Source organism: Macaca mulatta, chromosome 8, assembly GCF_049350105.2.
Source record: "Macaca mulatta isolate MMU2019108-1 chromosome 8, T2T-MMU8v2.0, whole genome shotgun sequence".
In the NCBI taxonomy this organism is placed as follows: domain Eukaryota; kingdom Metazoa; phylum Chordata; class Mammalia; order Primates; family Cercopithecidae; genus Macaca; species Macaca mulatta.
This window is the reverse complement of record NC_133413.1, coordinates 40,495,132-40,504,156: the sequence shown is the minus strand read 5'-3', so window position 1 is coordinate 40,504,156 and position 9,025 is coordinate 40,495,132. Positions and strand designations below refer to the sequence as shown.

Here is a 9,025-nt window from a genome sequence, read left to right as displayed (position 1 = left end):
GGCGTTGTCAGCCCTCTACCGAGTATCAGCCCTCTACTGGAGTGGAGTGAAGCCATGCCCACACTGTGTCCCATGGAAAGCAGAGGAGAACTCTTCTCATGGTGTGGATGGAAGGAGTGGGGGCAAGCAAGGCATCCATCACACGGCAGACCACCCTAAGCAGAGATCGAGCTCACAGTTCTAGGAGTGGGAAGCGGATAAGGGGTCCCCCAAACCTCATCTTTTGGGTCAACCAAATTCATGGCAGCCTAGTCCAAAGAGCCCTGTGGCCCTCTCACAAGAGCTAGAAATTGAACTGAGGCCCACTGCACACCTCGCTTTAATGGGACAGCTGAGCCCAAGCGTTGGTAGGGGGGGCAGGGCAAAGGGGCTGATGGTGGCCTGCTGCCAACCTCAAAGAAACCACATGGCTCCTGACACAGGGGCAGACAAGCAAGGTGTGGTGGTTCTTGCCTGTCATTTCAGCTACTCAGGAGGCTGAGGTGGGAGGACTCCCTGAGCCCAGGAGTTTGAGACCAGCCTGGGCAATACAGCAAGACCCCATCTAAAAAAAAAAAAAAAAAAAAAAGCAGGGTGTGGGAAGGACAGACAAGACCCTGAGATCTGGGTTTGGCTAATCTAAGAGTAAAAATGGGCCAGGCATGGTGGCTCACACCTGTAATCCCAACACTTTAGGAGGCCAAGGCAGGCAGATCACAAGGTCAAGAGTTTGAGACCAGCTTGGCTAATACGACAAAACCACATCTCTACTAAAACTACAAAAATTAGCCAGGTGTGGTGGCAGGCGCCTGTAGTCTCAGCTACTCAGGAGGCTGAGGCAGGAGAATCGCTTGAACCCGGGAGGCAGAGGTTGCAGTGAGCTGAGATCACGCCATTGCACTCCAGCCTGGACTCTGTCTCAAAAAAAAAAAAAAAAAAAAAAGTATTTTAAAAGGATAAAGTGCCCTGGAGATGGAGATAAAACAGAGAATCCCCACAAAACCAAGTCAGCCTTGTCACCAGGGCATCTCCTGTGTTCTGTCCTGAACATGAGCGTCACCTCATGGAAGGCTCCCCTGACTCTTGCTGAGAGGTCTTCACAGTCCCAGGACACCTCATCTGTACCTGTGTCATGACACTAACTGCATTCAATCTTTTGTTGCAAGCATTTACATTCCTATTTCCTCTTCCTCTGGAACTAAGTGCAGGACCAGAGACTTACTATTCTTGTGTCCTTCTAGGGCAGCTACGACAGTGCCGGGTGCCTGGGGAGTGTTTGACAGATTCAGGTTGAAGAAACAAAGGCAGGAAAAGGCAAGGAAGGGAATGAGGGGACCGAGGAAGGTCGGAATCAGGACTCCTGGACCCACTGCCGCCTGCCCTACCATCCATCACCCCATCGTCCATCCCCCAGGTTCCAACATGGTCCAGTGGGGTCCCAGACACATTCGGGGGGTGGACGGCGTTTCAGGCCAGGAGGAGGCCTTTTCCCAGGCCCTGTGGCCCTCCCCACTGGCGGGAAGCGATCTTTCCAGGTGATCCTGCCGGATCGTATCTGCAGAACTATAACTGAGCCGCTCTCTCGGGTGATTTGTGTCTCAAAACCACGCCAAGGCTGTAAATCAGGTGGTAGGAAGCTCTGTCTCCTGTTTTCCTGCTCAGCCAGACGGAGACAGAATGTACTGCCACCGGCTCCCAAATCTGGAAAACCAAGTCTGATTTAAGACGAGACGTTTTAGCAGGCATTAGCTCAGGTCAAGGCTGTGGAGCCGGGTCTCTGCATCTCCCTTCCTGCTCCGAAGCAGAGAGAAACAGCCACCTCCTCCCCAGCTGGGGGCTGAGTGGGTGGAGAACCTGAAAGCCAGGTGCCTAACAAGCCCTGGGGTTCGGTAGCAGCTGCTTAGAGCTCCTCCCCGGGAGGCTCCGGAGGGGAATTTTCCACTGCCCAGTTCAATTTAGCTCAGCTATACCACGGCCTTGACTGTTTACAGTGGGGAGGGCAGGGCGGTGAGGGAGCCCTGTAAGAGTACTCGGTGCAAGAGGGCCGCGGCCGAGCTAGAGGGGTCTGCAGGGGGACAAGGTGTGGCGGAGTGGGATTCAGGCGCAGGTTTTGCTTGTTTTCACCACGCCCCAGGTCTAGCTTACGGCCTGCACCTGGGATGTTGGGGCTGCGCAGAGGCGCTGTGGGTGGGGACCAGGCCCCCTTTTGGGTAGGGAGGGGAGGAGCAGGGCCCTGGCTGCGGGGAATTGGGAGAGAAGCCAAGGCGTCTCCCCGCTCCCTGTGTTCCTGCCTTTCTCAGGATGTCTGAGATGCCCAACGTGGGTGAGTGCACCCTCCCTCCCTGGCTCTGCTCCTCCCCCTCCCCGGAACCACCACCCCCTCAGCCCTGAGCTGCCGATGCCCTCGGGGTTCTGTTTTCATTCCAGGCTGTGGATCCGGTCGTGGGAAGCAGGTAGGAAACCATGATTCTGGGGGTTAAATGAAGAAATATATTTAGTGCGCACAGAAATTTAGAAATTTAGAAAGCCAAATATTGGGTTAGCCGCCAGGAATGGAGAGGGAAAAAACCCAAAGCAAACAGCAGAGGAAAGAAATTCCTACCAGACAAGGTTCTTATTCATTCTCCCAACCCCAGGTGCAGGGGCCTGCAGGGGAGAGACCCGCTGAACTTAAGACTCTGATCAAACCCCAAACTCGGATCCTAGGCTGCCCATGGGGCCGGCTGTTCATATCTGGATTGGCAATGGCACCCCAAAGCTCACTAAGTTGACCCCAAAGCCCTTTGGGAGCCAGAGGTGGGGGTGGGGAAGGAATAACAAAGTAGAATGTTCCTGGTTTGACCTGGAAAAATCAGTTTAACCTCCCTGGGCCTCATCTACGGAATGTAAGGGTTAGATTATGATTTCACAGGTCATAGCATCCTACTATTCTGTTTCTGCCTAAAATAAGAATGAGTGTGAGGAATAAGAATGAATGTGAGGAAGACCACAGAAGTGGGACCCACCTGTTTCTGAGGCCTAGGGAGATGCAGTGATAGATTTCAGCTTATTCCCCATTCTTGGGTTTCTGTACCTTGACCCTCCATAGAGTAAACTTCTAGGTTCTGAGCTGACTCCTCGGAAACCCTAGACTCCAGGGACGCGTTTCTAGCACCTGCTCAGACTGCTACTCAGTTAACAGCCTGGCCCAGAAAGATTGCAACACCCAGCCTGGCTCCCAGGCAAGCTAAACAGGGCTTGATGATGGGAAGAGGTTAAGGGGTACATGGAGAGAAAGAAGGATCAGAAGGCGGAAACATCATAGACCTCCTGGGATGCCTTCTGCAGGATCACACAGAAGGCAAAATTTGTCCTCCTGACTCCAAGATGCCAAGACACATTTGTGTTGAGCCACTGAATTATCTACCCCTTCGGTAGATGTGGTTGGGGAAGAGCTGCAGTAAGAGGCTGGGTCCCAAGCAATGAAGGACCTTTTGAAGCAGAAGGTGTTAGGATGGGGGCAAAGGACTGAACTCTGACCAACCAGAAGAAAGGAAAAACTGGAATTCCTTTCCCCTAGGTCTGCCTCTCTTTCTCAGGGTCTCTATTTACTTCTTATGCACTTGACTCTCTGCTTCCCTCTCCCTTTCCTTTCCACAAAGGAGCCCAAGCTTCAGGTGGATCTGGCACCCCCGCACCTTGTGGGCAGGAAATCTGAGCACAGGCATTTCCTGTACGCTGACAAATGCCCACTGCAAAGAGCCCCGGCCTGAAGGTGGCCCTGTCTCCTAGTTATGTCCCTCCTCATCCTTATCTCCCCAGGCTCCAGCCCTCACCAGCAGGGACTCAACAAACATTCATCTGTCAGATGAGTCATGGGACCAGAAGCTTGGGAGAAGACATGCAGAGCCAACCACTGACAAAACTGGCAAATGAAATATATGCCCAGAAACCTGCTCCATCCCTGGCATTCCTTAAGTCCTGTAAATTGTACCACCTTTCACAGTTTTCAGAAACTAAAAGTCATCCTTGACATCCATCTAATCAGTCACCTCTTATTTATCTCCCAGATTCATTCTTTTTTTTTTTTTTTTTTTCTTTTTGAGACAGAGTTTTGCTCTTGTTGCCCAGGCTGGAGTGCAATGGCTCTATCTCAGCTCCCCGCAACCTCCGCCTCCCAGGTTCAAGCGATTCTCCTGCCTCAGCTTTCCTGAGTAGCTGTGATTACAGGCATGTGCCACCACACCTGGCTAACTTTGTATTTTTAGTACAGATGGGGTTTCTCCATGTTGGTCAGGCTGGTCTCAAACTCCCAACCTCAGGTGATCCACCCACCTTGGCCTCCCAAAGTGCTGGGATTACAGTTGTGAGCCATCACACCCGGCAAATTCATTCGTATAATCTTGCGACCCCCACGACTACTGCCCTCATGGACCCTGCGCATGCCTCACCCGAATTACAGAAATTCCCTCCCAGCTGGTAAACATGCTTGTGTGTGGCTCTCCTTCATTCCATCCTCCCTGGTTTAGCCAGAGAAATAATTCTAAAATGTACACATCCCAAAGCATCTCATTTTCCTGCATGCAGTCTCTCATCATCCGTTCACTAACTGGAGGACAACATCTGAATTTATTAGTGAGCATACAAAGGCTTTTCATCCGCTGAACCCAGCCCATCTGCTACCATTTCCCTGGTCTCCAGTCAGAACTAGTGACTGTCCCATAAACAGGTTCTGCTGGACTTCCAGTCAAGATGGAGCGGTGAGTTCTCTATTCCAACCACAAAGCAGCAGTAAATAAAACATTCTCGCATGTAACCCAACACACACAGTTGGGCTCAAAAACAAGGCAAGCTTTCTGTGAACCAGAAGCAAGAACAGAGCCCAAAATCACTAAATGGGGCTGTGACCGACATGCTGCTGGGCTCTGAGTCCCAAGAGTTTGTTAGAGAAGCCAGGAGCGCAGTTACCTTAGAAAGGGCAGTGACTAAGATGAACACCAGGGGCCTTCTGGGGGCCAAGAATGTTCTTTTTGTGCTCTGGGGGTTTGTTACACAGGAGCATTCACTTTGCGAAAACTCATCGAGGTGCCCCTTTACGATTCATGTGCGTTTCTGTATGTCTGTCATATTTCGATAGAAATGTTTACTTGAAAAACGTTGTCCTGAGAGAAAGCCGAGAGGAAGACCCTGCTTTTAGATGCTGGAGACCAGGATAGGGTGAGGTAAGGTGGGGTGGAAATAGAGCACAGCCTCAAAGTGAGGACCCGTGCCAAGCCACCCACAGCTCCTCATCTGGATTGGCATCATTCTGGCACAGAAGAAGAACCATGAAACAACACGTAAGAGCTGGCACTGGAACAGCGGCTTAGGAAAATGGGTGGAGGCGACCACAAAACTATAAACTGCGCATTCAGGAAGAGGAGGAAAAAAGACAAAAACAAAACAAATCAAAGGGGGAAAACCAGCACTAGAAATGGATCTGCAAATCAAAATTCCAAAACACATTTTAACAATGAAAAAGTCTAATGCTAAGAAAGATGGTAAAATCAATAAACAACATGAATTCATTCCAGTTGACATCAGTTTTATAGAGCAGAAGTCGTAAAATCTATCAGTTTTATAGAGTAGTAGTAAAATCTATCAGTTTTATAGAAGATAGGTTTTGCAGTATATATGAATTTACATTTCTCAAGGAAATCATAAAAACATATTAAAAATAAGCAATAAATATTAGATGAAAATAGGAATGGAACAAGAAGAAGTGGGAATAAAAAAGATTAGGAAAAGTCCAGGCGCGATGACTCACGCCTGTAATCCCAGCACTTTGGGAGGCCAAGTCGGGTGGATCACCTGAGTTCAGGAGTTCGAGACCACCCTGGCCAACATGGTGAAATCCTGTCTCTACTGAAAATACAAAATTAGCCAGGCCATGCCTGTAATTCCAGCTACTCAGGAGGCTGAAGCAGGGGAATTGTTTGAACGCGGGAGGCGGAGGTTGCAGTGAGCCGAGATCACACCACTGCACTCCAGCCTGGGTGACAGAGTGAGACTCTGTCAAAAACAACCAACCAACCAAAAAAAAAAAAAAAAAAAAAAAAAAAAAAAAAAGAACAAACTGGAAATCTTAGACAAAAATAGCCATTGAATTTTTTAAGCCTCGGTATTCAGGTTAAACTCTAGACTGAGTGAGGTCAGAGAAAAGATGATGAAATGGGGGATAGTATGGAAAAATTTATCCAAAATGAAGTACAAAGAGGCAAAGAAGGAAAAATATGAAAGACAAGACATAAGTAGATTAAGAGACTCTAGCCTAAGAGAGATCTAGAAGAGGAGAATAGAGAAGCTGGCTTTATGTATTTATTTTTATTTTTTGTTTCTGTTTCTATTAGCATCTTGCTACCCTCTTCTAAACTTTGTACCAGAGATTTGGAAGGGAGATTGGAGATGAGTCATTTTCTTCCTCCAGCAGAGGCAGTGGGTGTCTAGACTCGGTCAGACATAGTTTATACAGAGTGGCTAAACTCCATTCCCCTGCCACCCATGAACCCCAGGGATGCAAGATAAGTGTGATACCAGCAGAGATTTCCTCCAGTTCTCTGACATCTATTAATAGATGATAACAGCAACTTCTAGACTCTCTGGACCGTAGCTACAGTGGTCAATCTGAAAGTTACATGCATCCCCTGATTTTCTTTTTTTGTTGTTAGCACCCAATTCCCTATATTCAACCCCTTTCTGCTTGAAATACCTAGATTAGTTTCTATGTTCTTTACTGATAAAGGCATAATGGCTGTATTTGAAGATATACCACCCTTCCACATAACATAGACCCAAAAAATAAAGAGTTATAAAACAGGAGGAAAAGATCACAACAAGTTCAGGAGACCCAACATCCAAATAGAGTTCTAGAAACAGAACTTGGGGGAAAACTGAGGGAAGGAATTCAGCAAAAATTCAAAAAGTGTTCTCAGAAAAAAAGGACAGAAATGTGTCAATTAAAAGAGCCCACCTAGTGCACAGCACTAAGGATGAAAATGGAGCCATGACAAAGCACATCATAATGAAATTTCGGAATATTAGGGATAAAAAGAAGATCCTATAAGCATCCAGAGATGGGGACAAACAGTTGTATACTCAGTTATCAAGAATCAGAATTCATTCAGACCACTCAAAAGCAAAAATAGAATCTGGAAAATAATGAAGCAATGCCCTTGAAATTCTAAAGGAAAAATTATTTCTAACATAAAATTTCACACTCAAAGTTGCAATCACGCGTAAAGATAGAGAAAAAAATATTTTACACGTGTACAAATAATTTTTGTGATGTATTTCCTTAGTATCTTCTCTCAGGAAGCGACTGAAGGATGTGTTTTACCAAAAATAAGAAAGCAAAAAGAAGAAGCTATGGAATACAAAACCAAACCTGGAAAGAGAGAAAGAATCCCTAGGACAATGATGAAAGGGGACACCAAGGTAAGAGCTGTGTAATGAGTGTGGAAGGCAACCAGTCCGGATTGCAGCAGATCAGAATGCTCCAGGAAAGATTCCCTCAAGAAGATAAAAGTGATAAACTGGCTGGGCGCGGTGGCTCATGCCTGTAATCCTAGCACTTTGGGAGGCCGAAGCGGGCGGATCACCTGAGGTCGGGAGTTCCAGACCAGCCTGGCCAACATGGTGAAACCCCGTCACTACTAAAAATACAAAAATTAGCTGGGCGTGGTGGCACGCACCTGTAGTCCCACCTACTTGGGAAGCTGAGGCAGGAGAATCGGTTGAACCCAGGAGGCAGAGGTTACAGTGAGCTGAAATGGCGCCACTGCACTCCAGCCTGGGGGATAGAGTGAGACTCCGTTTCAAAAAAAAAAAAAAACAAGTGATAAACTACTTAATGTTTGGATGCACTGAAAGAAGGTTTATACATGGCCAGGCACGGTGGCTCACACCTGTAATCCCAGCACTTTGAGAGGCTGAGGCGGGCACATCACCTGAGATCAGGAGTTCAAGACCAGTCTGGGCAACATGGTAAAACCCCACCTCTACCAAATATACAAAAATTAGCCAGGTGTGGTGGTGCACAGCTGTAGTCCCAGTTACTCAGGAGATTGAGGTAGGAGAATCACTTGAACCTGGGAGGCGGAGGTTGCAGTGAGCCAAGATCGTGCCACTACACTCCAGCCTGGGTGATTAAAAAAAAAAGGTTTATATAACTTGGACTAAATTAGTAGTAAGAATATAGAAAATGAAGCAAATGAAAAAGGAAGACAATCATGAACTCCAGGGAAAATAAAAAGTTGTGCAGAAAAGGAAAAATAATCACAGTGTTACAATAGTCATAGTAATATAAATATTTGATATTGATCTCATCAAAATTATAGTACTGAAGGGATTAAGGGACAAAATAGTGTATGTGTAGTGGTGGAGAAGGGGGTGGAAGAGAGCCAAAGCTTTATTGTCCATAGAGAGAAGACCATAAGTAAAAGCTATAGTTGAAAAATGAATATACGCATATTATTTAGAGAGAAAGAGATAAACACCAAAAAAAACTAGCTGAAAGAGTTGAAAAAGGAGGGGGGAGGATCAGTTGAGCCCAGGAGCCCTCGGTTGCCGTGCACTATGATCACAACTGCGAGTAGCCACAGCACTCCAGCCTGGGCGACATAGCAAAACTCCGTCCCAATCAATCAATCAATGAGCTGAAAAAGGTTGCCTCTGAAGAAAGGGAAACGTGAGGCAAGGAGTAGGGAACTGCTGTTTTTCATAATAAGTCTTATAGACCAATTTAATTCTTTATGTGTATGTGTGATTTCATATAAAGATAAAGCTAAAAAAATAAGATCAGAACTTAATGAAACAAAAAACAAACAATGGAAAGGATAATGTAAAATGCTGGTCCTTGGGGGAAAATTAATAAACCAGACAAATCTCTAGCAAGCCTGATCAATGAAAAAAATAGAAAAGAAAGAAAGGAGGCTGAGCACCATAGCTCACGCCTGTAATCCCAGTACTTTGGGAGGCTGAGGCGGGCAGATCACCAGAGGTCAGGAGTTTGAGAACAGCCTGGCCAACA

General features: G+C 46.9%; 1 long non-coding RNA gene across 2 annotated transcripts; it reads left to right on the top strand.

Annotated features, from left to right (window-relative positions):
• Positions 1-2,301: 2,301 nt before the first annotated feature.
• LOC144330772 (uncharacterized) lies at positions 2,302-7,353 on the top strand. 2 transcript variants are annotated; one of them, XR_013397250.1, is made up of 2 exons: positions 2,302-2,432; positions 3,781-3,997. It is a non-coding gene; the product is annotated as an uncharacterized LOC144330772 (long non-coding RNA). The 2 variants fall into 2 exon arrangements; XR_013397249.1 differs by lacking the exon at positions 3,781-3,997 and adding an exon at positions 7,296-7,353 and having other exon boundaries at positions 2,335-2,432.
• Positions 7,354-9,025: the final 1,672 nt, after the last annotated feature.